The sequence below is a fragment of the Miniopterus natalensis genome, chromosome 2, assembly GCF_054644295.1.
Source record: "Miniopterus natalensis isolate mMinNat1 chromosome 2, mMinNat1.hap1, whole genome shotgun sequence".
NCBI lineage: Eukaryota > Metazoa > Chordata > Mammalia > Chiroptera > Miniopteridae > Miniopterus > Miniopterus natalensis.
The window spans coordinates 170663920-170676436 of NC_142082.1; positions in this window are offsets into that span (position 1 = coordinate 170663920).

Consider the following 12517-nt stretch of genomic DNA (forward strand, 5'->3'; position numbering starts at 1 on the left):
GTTTGTTCTAAAAGCCATGGATTATTCTCTCACACACCCCAGGAAAGTGGAAAAATTTTCCTGTACTTGCAAATGTTTTTCTTTTTAAAATAGTAAAAAAGAAGAAGAAACTCAAAAGGCATCAAACTTTAGTGCTATTGAAAAGTAATCTTGTAGACAGAGCATTCAGATTCTAGTTTTGAATGGCTGACCTCACAGTCCTGCAGCCTGCTGGGCCACAGTCTCGGGCACAGTGACCCTGCTGTTCATCTTCAGTTTGGTCTTGAAGTGCATCTGCTTGACTGACAGTTCTTACACCTGGGGTCTCACAATAGGAGAGGTTTGTCCTTGAACCCAGGATGCAGGCTTCCTAATTAACCCATGCTCCGAATGAGGAGTTTCCTGGGTCTCTATCTCAAATGGCCCTCCCCTCCATAACTTTGGTGTGGCTGCCTCAAAACATAGCTCCTGTGCCTTGAGGACCACAGCCAGACTCCATTTCACCTAAAAACTGCTCCCCTACTGCAGAAGGCCCTGGGCCACATGAGGACTTTGTTAGCACCGAAGCACAGCACCAGGTTTGGAAATGGTGGTCCAGGCCACGTTCCCTTTCCAGCTCCTTGAAAGTCTCTGAGCCCAGTAGAGCTGCAGCTGGGCTGATGCCAGATATATTCACGGCTCAATTTGATAGAGCAAATATCTGTGGGCACAATGAAGGCCTGATGGTGTGCTATGCCCACAGGGGAATTAGACTTTATTTATATTCTCCAAAATATCTTCAAGGATATGATATAAATACATGACATTAGGGCGAAAACACAGAGCTTGTAGTACAAACTGCTTCTCATGTGTTTCCCATGCTCTCCCTCCATCGGGATTCATTTGCTTCCTCTTCTATGATGTCACTTTCCCATTTTCAGTTCTTAAAAGAGCAAAAACAACAGCTAGGCCATGTTTCTTTAGCATCTTCTTGCCAATTACTGTGCTTCACTCTGAACTGATCACCTGCCATATGAATAAAGCTGTTAGTGGAGGTTCATGGTTGGGCTCTCACAGTGCCTTGCACATAATAGGAGCACAGGAAATACTGAATGGAAGAATTAGTTAGTATATCAAGGAAAAGTAAGAAGCTGAAGTCAAATCTAATAACTAGCACAAAACTTGAACTTTGATTATCCATCAATGGAGTATCCATGGCAAATGTTTAATCCTACATGAGGTAACATATGCAAAAGGGCTTTGAAAAGAAAAAAAATATTCTACAAATGCCAAGTACGATTATTCTTGTCAATGCCACACTCACCCTCCCAGCAGGTATGTGCCAAGGGAATATAAAGGGCTTCGGCACTAGGCTGGGCCAAGCACAGTTAGACTGTGTGATGGTGAGGCCCAGTGATGCCAGGGTAAGAGCCCTCATATAACATTCAGGAAACCTGGGTTTGAGCCCTGGTCCTGACATTAACAATCTGGGGAAACATTGGCAGGCCACTGGCCTTCTAGATCTTCAATTTAACTCAATAATAATAATGATAAAATATATAAAATACAGCTGAAATTATTATCAGTTGATTTATACTCACTCCAACATGTGCTATTCTAAGATCTTTACATATAATAACGCATTCGACTATCATAACAGTCCTCTGTGCTAGTAACATCCCCATTTTACAGATGCATAAACAGAGGCCCAGAGAAGTTAAATGACTTATCCCTGGCTTCATGTCAAGTAAACAAGAAAGCCAGTATTTGGATCTAAGTCAACTCCTATCTTGCTATTCATTGCAAAAGCAAGTGAAACAATTTCGGGGTTATGTGTGCCCTGTTTCTATTTCACTTGCAGGAAAATTAGCCATGGTTAGATTTAGAATTCCTAAAGAGGAGGGAGAATTTTGTTAAAACCCCAGAAAGGACAAATAGACTCTTAATAAGTGAAGCAGGCACATGATTGATTATGACATTTTTCTAACACATGAGCTATGCTTACTTCCTTTGTAGAAAATGCTTTTCACACAGAGGGCATTGCTACCAGAGGATGCTGCTATGGGAGAAAATGGAATATTGTACTTAACTCCTCGTATTATAGATCTTGATTGAGTTCTCCCTCACTTCTTCTAGACCGAATTCTTTGTGGGAAGTACTGGAACTCATCTACATCCTGAGAACCTATCCCAGTACTCATCACATAGCAGATCAACTTCAACGGCAGAATGAATGGACATGTGTTTGCAGGATGAAAGAGTGTATCAGTGAATGAATGCCTGGCTCCTTGCCCTTATAATTCTTTGTTCTTTCCTAGTAGAGTTAAATGACTCCCTGGCAGAGTTAAAAGACTAATCTTGTCCTTTGTCACTCAGAGTCTAAGAAACCTAGTTCAGCAACTCAGGTATGGAGTTCGCCTTGGCACTCATGTTTCTCACTGTTGTGGGTCTCTGTCTTACTCCTTATAAAAGAGTAGTGGACATGTGTTGTTTGTGAGTGCCTGGGATCCATGTTAGCTTATTTCAGAATCATCGGTTCCCTACTTTCAGCTCATGAGATTCTGATTGGGCCACACGGCTTTCTTCCCTCTAGCTCTAGGAGTAAACCCAGGGTCCAGGTAAAAACAATCCATATACTCCATTCTCTGGCCAGAGTAACTGCTTAGTTCATCAAAGAACACATTACTCACATTGCCCCAGGGAGTCGTGGGACTTCTGCTGAGCCAATAAGGAAAAAGAAGCCCTTTTCCACGAGGGACACTAAGCTGGTTTGATGTAAGCCTATAGCTGCTGGTGGCCACCTTGCTACTGCAAGAGATTAGCCTGCCCAAGAATGAAGCCAAATTAGGAAGAGTTGTGTCAAGAAATGAAGAGAGAGAGGTGTTCCTGACAATACAATTTACATACTTTTAAAATAATCACCCATGCTTGAAGGCAAGTCTGCTATTGAACTTTCAGTTATGTAATCCAATATACCAAGCCCCATCCTGTGTGTGTGTGTGTGTGTGTTCATGGTCTGACCACCACTAGCTTGGGCTGCATATAATGCATTCCCATGTTTGCTGAGTACTACACTTTAAGAACCTAATCTAATCTGCCCCTGCTACAGGATATAAGCAGGTGTTCTGACCTGTGTCTGCCTCATGCTGGTGGTTGTATATAGTCTCTAAGTCTTTGTTCTCCAAGGGTGAGTGTTCCATCATTAACAAAGTCCTGGAGGTGCTGTTTTGACACATTAGTGGAGAAAACTGGTGGTTTTCAGTTAAAGACACAGTAGCATGGCTTAACAGGTCAGAGATTTTGTACTCAGGTGAAGCTGGGTTTACAGCTCAGAAGTTACATAACCTTAGGCAAATTGCTTTATCTCCATGAAACTCAGCTCTCTTGACTATAAAATGGGGATAAAAATGTCCACATTGCAAGGAATTAGATAAGATTTGTAAAGGGCATAGGACTTGACAATAAATAGTAAATGCTCCATAAATTGTAGCTATTAGATTATTTTTTATGTCTTAAAGGCAATATACCAAAAAAAAAAAAAAAAAAAAAAAGGGCTCTCTGGTCTCCCTCAAAAATGTACACTGACTGCTAATGACTATTGTATGAAAAACAGATACCAAGTACACTTGGAAGGAAAACGCTACTATGAACAATGACCCTTACAGCAGATTGTATGATTACTAAGAACTTCAGAAACAAAAGATGACCAGGCCTATATTTTTGTTGTGTAATGTGGGTCTTAAAAGCACAATTAGAACACTCTGAGAGTTTTCTTTTAATTGAGAGCACTTGGACAGAACAATAAAAATCTTAAAATTTATAAGACACCAAATAGTTAACATGACGACAAAGAAATATGTAAAGTCATTTTCAATTTCATTAAAAGGGATTAGAGAAATATGGGTAGGACCTCTTGATATGAAACCAGCTAAATCAAATATCACAAGTAAACAAATATGTGGAGGGCTTTATTACGATAATTTGTTTATGCGATATTCTGTTATGAAATTTTTAAAAGGCAGGCATATAATGTAGTAAGAGACAAAAATAGTCTCTGCAATTTTTTTGAATGGAGATGATAAACTGGGGCAAAAAATGCAAAATAATTGTGGTAGAAAATAAATTTTAAGGAAAATATAAAACAATGATAGAATAAGAGAGCAGTATTTCTAGAGACATGAATGTCCTTAGAGAAAGAATGGAGTGTGGTTGGCAGAGGCAGTAAAATGTAATGAAGAGGAGAAGAGTATGTGACCCCAAAATATGTCGCTTTGGCATATTGATTACTTTGAATTAAAGTTACTTAAGAAACAGCCAGTGTAAGAAAGACACTCTGACCCACCCCCTTTGTCCTCTTGAAAGCAGGGAAGAAATCTCCCTTGTGAAAGGTACCCTCCTTAAACCAAGATGGTAGAAGGCATCCTTATTACAGAGATAGGTAATTTGGGGCCAACAAGTCTATATAAACAAAACTTGTTATTTCTTCACTAATTTATTACCCCCAAGCCCAAAGCCCTTCGTATCATCAATTCTTAACAGATTTTTATTTCATCTAAACACTACTTGCTTTGGTCATCTCTTTGCGTCTCATATTTCTATGGGCTCCTGTATGCACAAACGAAATTTGTTTTTCTCCTATTAATCTGTCTTAAGACAATTTAATTATTAGACCAGCCAAAGAACCTAGAGGGGGCAGAAGGAAAACATTTCCCTCCCCTACAGTAATTAAGTAACTGAAGACCAAATTGTTGTATTGAGATCCTTAAACTTGTTTGGGAAGAAACTCCCTGATCTGGAGAAGGGGTTAAGTGGAATGAAAAGAGAAATCCAAATTTGAAAGATGACAAAGTAGTAATTAAAAAAAAAAAAAGGCTACATAATAACATTAAGTCCACAAGGTAAAGTCTGGAGTAGTCAGTGGAGGGAAGATGAAAAGAATCCAAAAAAGCGAGAGAAATGGGGCAGAGAATAATAAGCTGGGAAAGAGTGGGGAAGCACCGATGATTTAATGAGCAGGTAGGGGTGTAAGGACAAGAGAAGGATCTTTGAGGTAGTCTAGCATTTCCCAAAGATTCTTTTCAGCGGGATGCAAGATGAGTAGGGTATTTGTAGGTGTTCTGCAGAAAGAAGAAAGGGTCTGTGGTTGGATAAGTTAACATGGGTTATATAGGTTTCTTCTTGCAGGGCTTTCTCAGAGCCTTTTTATGTATCTGGGAGTGAATATCTAAGAGAAGAGCAGAATACTGAAGAGCCTTTTACCAAAATAATGTTTCAGACAGTGATGTGGGGGTGGAGGGTAAAGGGAGAGACACTCATAATATTTTTTTAATCAGAGTTTCTGTCATTTCAGGAAGACTCAGGAATCAGACATACTGCTGAGATAAAATTTCACCCTGCCTGCTTTTTGGCCCCAAGGAAAATGTTCCACCATTGATCATAGCATTATCATGGGCCCATAAAATAGATCCTTCATCCTTCTGGTACTCCCACGCCCAGGCTTCAGTAACACCATGGCCACTGGGACAAGATTTGAAAGTGTATCTGAATGCCTGATATACCTCCAGCTTCCCACTCTGGCATGTGAAACCTCACCATCTCCATTCACCATCTATACTGAATCTTTTCCTTGTCAACGTATTTCCATTTTTCTTTGTACCCTTCTACATCCGAGCATTTACCCTAATAAGCCTTACTGTATTAATAAATTTAACTAATGTGTCTAAATTCAGGCCTCACAGTCTAACGCCACTAACAACAAAAATCTTTCTTAGAGTTTCTCAGAGTTGGATTTTCCCAAATAATGTATTGCCTTGGGGGAGAAAGGAATGAAAAGTGGGCACCATCCTAGGAGCCCCATTGAATAAGAGATGAGGGTTTTGCAATTGAAACAGGTGTCCTTTTTCAAATGAGGCTGACTTCCATCTCCGTTGCCTTTGGCAGTCTCCATTGTCCCTTTAAATGTCACATCTGCCTGCATCACTCAATATGTTTTGCATAGGTCATGATGTTTCCCCAGCTCATCAGGAGGGATGAAGCCTTGAGCACTGAGCATCCAACATCTTTGTAGATGTTCAAAGTGCTCAGTGTTAGAAAAGCCCCAAAGAATTGCCTTCAAAGAACAGTATGGGAAATCCACTAACCCCAGGAATTTAGTCCTAACAAATATTTTGAATGTCATCTTGGGGCTCCTTTAGTGTCATCAGAGAAGGGTGAGTACTAACTGGTTTGTGAAAACCACTTGCTAATGGTTGGGTGGCTGCCATGTGATTCTTATTTCCTTTTTACCCTTAGGCATAAATATCTATCAGGTATGCACATCCAGTGCCACAGATGCTGATGGGAGATCAATCTAGATTATTGGATGGGAAGTTGGGCAGCAATTCTATTGCTTAGCCACCAGGTGAGTGAGTAGAGTTGTCCCTAGGTGTTCATGGAAGATTGGTTCCAGGACTCTTGAGGATACCAAAATCCATGGGTGCTCAAATCCTTTATATAAAATGCTGCAGTGTTTGCATATACATAACCTACGTCTGCATATAGGCTATAGCAGGATGTGACTTCAATTCACAATTCATCAATTCATTTGTGTGGATTCAGTGTAGCGCTTGGCAGGTAGCAAATTCAAGTTTGCTTTTTGGAACTTTCTGGGGTTTCCTCCCCGAATATTTTCAATCGTTGGATGGTTCTGCAGATGTGGAGGGCTGGCTGTATTGCTAAATTCATGCAGGGCTCCACATCTCATGCGTGTTTCAGTAGGAAAGTTACCCTTGAATCCTTTTCTAGTCCCCACTAAAACTTGTAATTGGTGGGTTGTTTAAATCATAGTCTGTTTTGTTTGCTCAGTTAACTCTCCGAGGATGTCTATTTTGAGCAGAAACAGCAAGAATAGGAGGCGAAAGTTGTGCCTAGAGAATTAATCTAAGAACCCAAACAGAATCTTTTCCAGAGGCAAGAAAATTGACAGAAAATGATGGGTGAGACACAGCTTGCTGTCAGAGTAATCATCTTTAGTTGTGGGAAGGGAGGTGCAGGGTGAGATGATCACCATTAAATGGAACAGGTATCCTGGAGAACGCCTTTCCGGGAGCACATTTTGATGGAGATGCCTCATCAACCGCCAAATCTCTCGGCAGCTTTGCAAGGATCATTCTGCAAATGGCTATTGCAGTCCGGATTTCATCGTTTCCCATTTGCACCTTGCAGCTTTTAAGGGCCATTAGAACCTAAATACTGTCCCATCAAAGCCCGACCTATAAGGGGCTGTTGCCGGCAGCCCGATAGCCTGTGGAAATCTCAGCTTTCGACAGATCTTAAATAGGTAAGTACTTTTGCTTATGAGAGAAAATGATGATCTGGAAATTCCGATGCTCTAAAACGCTGACGGTGTCCATGAACAGTTGAAAATTGGACACTGACTCCCATAACAGTCTTATGATAATGTCACTGTCCCTTGTGGGTGAGGTGGCCTTGCATATCAGAGTCCTCATCTTTTGAAAATTTTGCATAACGCCAGACATTAAAATTAAGGCTACTGTTTGTTACTCAGTTCTTACAAATATTCCCAGATCCACACTGAGATATTATTTCCCTTGGAAATGCTCCCTGTCCCTGCCAGTTACTGAATGCAATCAGATAGCTTTGCGTGGGCCAGCATACCAATTAGAGGCCTTGTCTGGGTTACATGTGATGTCTTCCCTCGGAAGCTCAATGGCACATCTGCACATAAACAGATACAGACAGAAGACAACCCAATTCCCATCAAAACCTGGAGGCTATTTTTGTCCTTAACATTACATGTGTACATTTAGTGAAGGTGGAAGGCAAAATAGCCATAAAGCCTGGCAAACAAAAGAAGATTAATGAGGAAAAGAATCTGACAACAATATTTAATTAGAATGCAATGGCCTGGCCCTATTATCTTGTATTATTATACACCTTGTCATTAACCAAATCTGTAGCTAAACTGTGGGCATTTGTCTTCATTATGTAGTAAAACGGTATAATGAGCAGGTTCTAAACAACGGGTAACTGCCCTGAAATCAACACAAACCTGGAGGATGGTAAACATTTCTATTTTGATTCAGGAGGGCTGGGAGCTAGAGCTCAGCCCTGCTTTGAGACATGAAACAAAAGAAATTATTCTGTGTTTAAAAATCTGGGTAGATCCATAAAACCAAGGTGTCTTAGAGTGTGACAATTAGTGAACTTGGCATCCAGAAAGGCCCAGAGGCCCGTCTCCGCCATAAACTTGCCATGAGACCTTTTGGAATGTAGTTTCCTCATCTGTCAGATGTGATGAATCTCTATCACCTCGAAGGTCCCTTCTGGTGCTAATATTCTGTGTTCCAGGAAATGACAAGCAATGTTCATTCTTGTTTGGGGTCTAGTTAGACTGATTTTCAGTAAGCCACTCTTCATCCATTCATTTGTTCATTCACTGAACATTTATTGAATGTCAATAGAATGCAAACTAATACTTCAAGTATGAATGATTCAGAGACCAAATTTCAGCCCATAAATTAGTTCTGTGGTTCCCAGTCCCAACTGCACATTCGATCAACTGGAAAAATATTTTAAAATCCTGCTGCCTGGGCCCTGGCCCCAGGGATTCTAATTAAATTGGCTTGCCATAGGGCTTCACTGTGAAGTGCAGCCTGGCTTGAGAATCTCTTTGTCTAGAGGAAGATGCAGAAATTGCAATACATTGTATTATAGGGTTAAGCATGGGGTCTCCTAAAGAAACATCTTCCACTCACTGAGAGAACTAGCAGAGTACAGAGAAAGTACTCCTGCCGGAAGTAACATCTGAGGTCAATTTTAGAAGATGGGAAGAGTGAAGCTGGCTGAGAGGGGGAGCCAATGTATTCCTGGAAGAGAGAGCTGCACACACTGGTGCAGAGACATGAGAGAGCATGGAGATGCCCAGAGTCTCAGGAAGTTCAGCATCATCAGAACACAGGGGAGAAAGCTCAGCAGAGGAAGTTTAGCAACATTAGGTCCTTGGTTTCCCAATATTTCTTAGTTTCAGGGAGGGGCACCGCTACCCAATTAGCAACCACATTCCCCAGTTCCCTGGCACCAGATACGGCCAATATAACTAAATTTTGGACAATAGTGATGTGAATAGAAATCATATAACAATGTCTAGGTCTCATCTTCAGGAAACAGTACTTGCCCTCCCTTCTTTTTTCCCTCTCCATGAGCTGAAACACAAAAGTGGTGCACCAACCATATTGGTCAACAGCATCCCAGGGAAAGGGAGCTCAGCAACACAGAAGAAACCCCTTCTCTAAATGATACCTGGATCACCCACCAGCTTGGACTTATACCCCAAGAGAGAAATAAGACTTTTATTTACCCGAGAAACTGTGTGATAATCTTCATTACAGCAGTTATAGGCTGTTCTCCAATTAATATATCACTCGATGCTTACTTTCTTGCAAAGGAAACAAACACTATTTTTAGACAGGTAGCTTTTCTGAAGCTCAGCTTTTGTGAAGTGCTTTGTAGGAAGTGCATTATGGGATTTTTACAAAATCTTAGTAAAGGAAAATATGCTCTGAATTATCATTTCTTACAAACCACCGGCTTGCTTTCAATAGTTTTAGGTTAGCTAACGTGCTGATGTTCCTAAATACATCAAGATTATAGATATTCTTCATTTGACAGCCAAGTCTGTCTTTAGCTGATTAAGGTTCAGCTGTAATTTCCAAGTATTATTGGCATGGGGCTGGCATTGGCCTTTTGTGTAATACACTGGAATATGACTTTTGCGTGCAATTCCCAACCTTCCGGGTAATACAAGCTCCCAGACACTTTATTGGGTTTTGATTGAGAATATTTGCAGGAGCAATTTCCAAGGGAACATTTAGGTGATATGCCTCAGGAGGCTGCAGAGCTAGCTGCAATCTCAGGTCCCTAGGGGAAGGAAATCACCAGTGGAAACATGACTGTTACTGGGGAAATAGATCTTCCTGACAGGACATAAATCAGAAGCTCTGACCCAATGTGGCAATGAAAACGCCCTTGGTTGTTCTATGAGACCAGAGGTGTTAACATTATCAGGACAGGATTGCAAAACAATACTGGTTTGTGTCCAGAGACCTCCTACCATCTGCTTCACTCTATGCCATTCATAGACCTACTGTACTTGCAAACACTGGGCAGTTGCTGAAGTTGGTCAAGTGGATCATGGGGCCTGTATTCCCAACTGGTTTCCACCTTCATTTCTCCAGGGTTGAGTGCCCTCATTCCATCTTGCCCCTAAGACTACATCTGTGCTGAGGACCCTTTCTTACCATCTCTAAGGCTCTTATTCTTTCAGTCTCTTTTGCTACTGCCCTGGTTCATATTGTCCATGATCTTTTATCTGAGCAACAGAGCCGTCGGCTCCTAACTGGTCTTCCACCCTCCCTTGGTTGTCTTTACTTTAACTTCATACTATAGCCAGAGACCCTTCAAGAGCACAAATCCAATCATGCTACTCCCCTGCTCCAGAACCCCCATGTCTTCCCTGTGCCCACTGGATCCTTATGGGAACCAGGTTTGCCAACTTCCTATAGCTCCCTTGGCTTTACTTCTTATCTTCTTTCCCTGGATTGGCAGATGCCTTCTTCCCCTTGCCTTCGAGAGCAGATGACACCATTTTCATTGTCAAGGGTCAGGAAGACACTCCAACCCCCCAGGGCAGCTCTAAGCCCTGCATGCATTTGCCCCAGCTGTAGGGGAGCAGCATTTCTGCATGGTGCATGTAGCCAGAGTCCAATTGCTATGAGCATACTTATAACTGGCTTCTCACCATTCAAGGTACTTCCGCTCTCAGGGTAAGAGACCATATTGGCTGTAGATGGTTGTTATAATGCAACCAGCAAGTGGCAGTTCATGTGGTATGATTCTTAGAAGCCTTAATAAATCTCCTCCCAACAGACACACACACACACACACACACACACACACACACACACACACCCCCCTACTTGATTCCTAAGGACAAAAACACTATTTAGAATACCTAGGGCAGCAAAAGAGGACAAGAGAACATTAAATGGGGTGAGGGAGTGTTAAAAGATGAGAGAGAACAGCACTAAAAGGTCATTGAAGAAACATGACAACCTTTGAAACTTTGAATACTTCACAGTTGTGTCAAGAGCCGGCCCTGGGCCCAGGGAAGTGTGGTCTTTAGCCAGAGTTGACTGGGATTTGGAAGCCTGTGGGTCAATGATGGCAAAGGTGCTTAACATTTGTAATAGCCTATGTGGAAACCCACTAAAGAGTTTGAACTCTTGGTGACTAGTGCTCTTTCTTTGAAACTCTTGAGAAATGAGGAGATAAAATATTGAAATGCAAAGAGGAGTACACTGAGGATCAGAAAAATTGGCATTCTGTCCCAGCTTTCTCATTTCCTTCTTGGGTGTCCTTAGATAAGTTGTTTATCTTCCCTGTGTCTCAGTTTCTTTAATGGCAAACAAGGGAACACAAATGCCTCCTTACCGGGCTACCATGAGTCTCAATGAGATAAAGATGTTCAATTGCCAGTATTGAACCAGCACACAGAGGCGATCAACAGATACTTTATCTCCTCTTCTCTGAGCATCAATCCCATCTATGTCAAATGGTAGAAGGATTCTTTGCCTTGTCTCTCACAGGGCTGGTAGGATCTATTATTAAATAATGTACATCAAAAGACCATTGTACATTTTAAAGTACTGTATAATGTAAGCAAGATTTTGTTGTTGTTTGTTCATTGTTGTGATTCTTATCACAGTTATTTATGGGGAGCTGAAACTTAATATTCTTCTTTTAAAAGTTGAATGATCCTTAGTCTAAGAAATACAGATACCTGGTTCATAGGCAACACATATCACTCTTGGGAATGAGCCCACCCATATTGAAAAGAAGAAAGAAAACCGATGTCAGAAGATCCCTTGGCAGTGCCCTGGGAAAGAGAGTGAATAGAGACTTAGTAGGTTTAGACTTAGTCTTTGTTCTATATTGTAGAGTCTACAGTTGTTGGCTCTCAGATGACAGGAGAAAGCTCAGATCCTCTTTACTCAAGCAGGGTGATGAGGAAATCACAATATAGCATCACTTTTATATGATGGTATTCACTCTCTGGTGAACTTCAACTCCACCTCTAAGTGAGCTCAAGAATCACCTGTTTTATATGGGTTTGGTTCCTTTTTTTCTATACTCCCACAGCACTCCATGCTTACCTCTGTTCATGCAGCTACAATACTCCATCATACTCCATCCACCCATCTTGCCATCAACCCACCCATCTATCCATTTATCCATCCATTATTCAATAAATATCTATTGCATGTCTCTCTTGGGCTGGGCACTATGCTAAGTGCTGAAGTCATACAGTTGGTTCATTCATCTATTTCCTCCACTAGACTGAGAGTTTTGTGACCTTTTTTAAATTCATGTCAATATCCTTGGGGCTTAGCCTAAGGCCTGGTTCATAATAGATACTCAGGAGATGGTACAGTGTGGTGATTAAGAGCACGGCAAGTTCTGCGCAAACACTAGGTTTAAGCCTTAAACTTCATTTTCCTCTA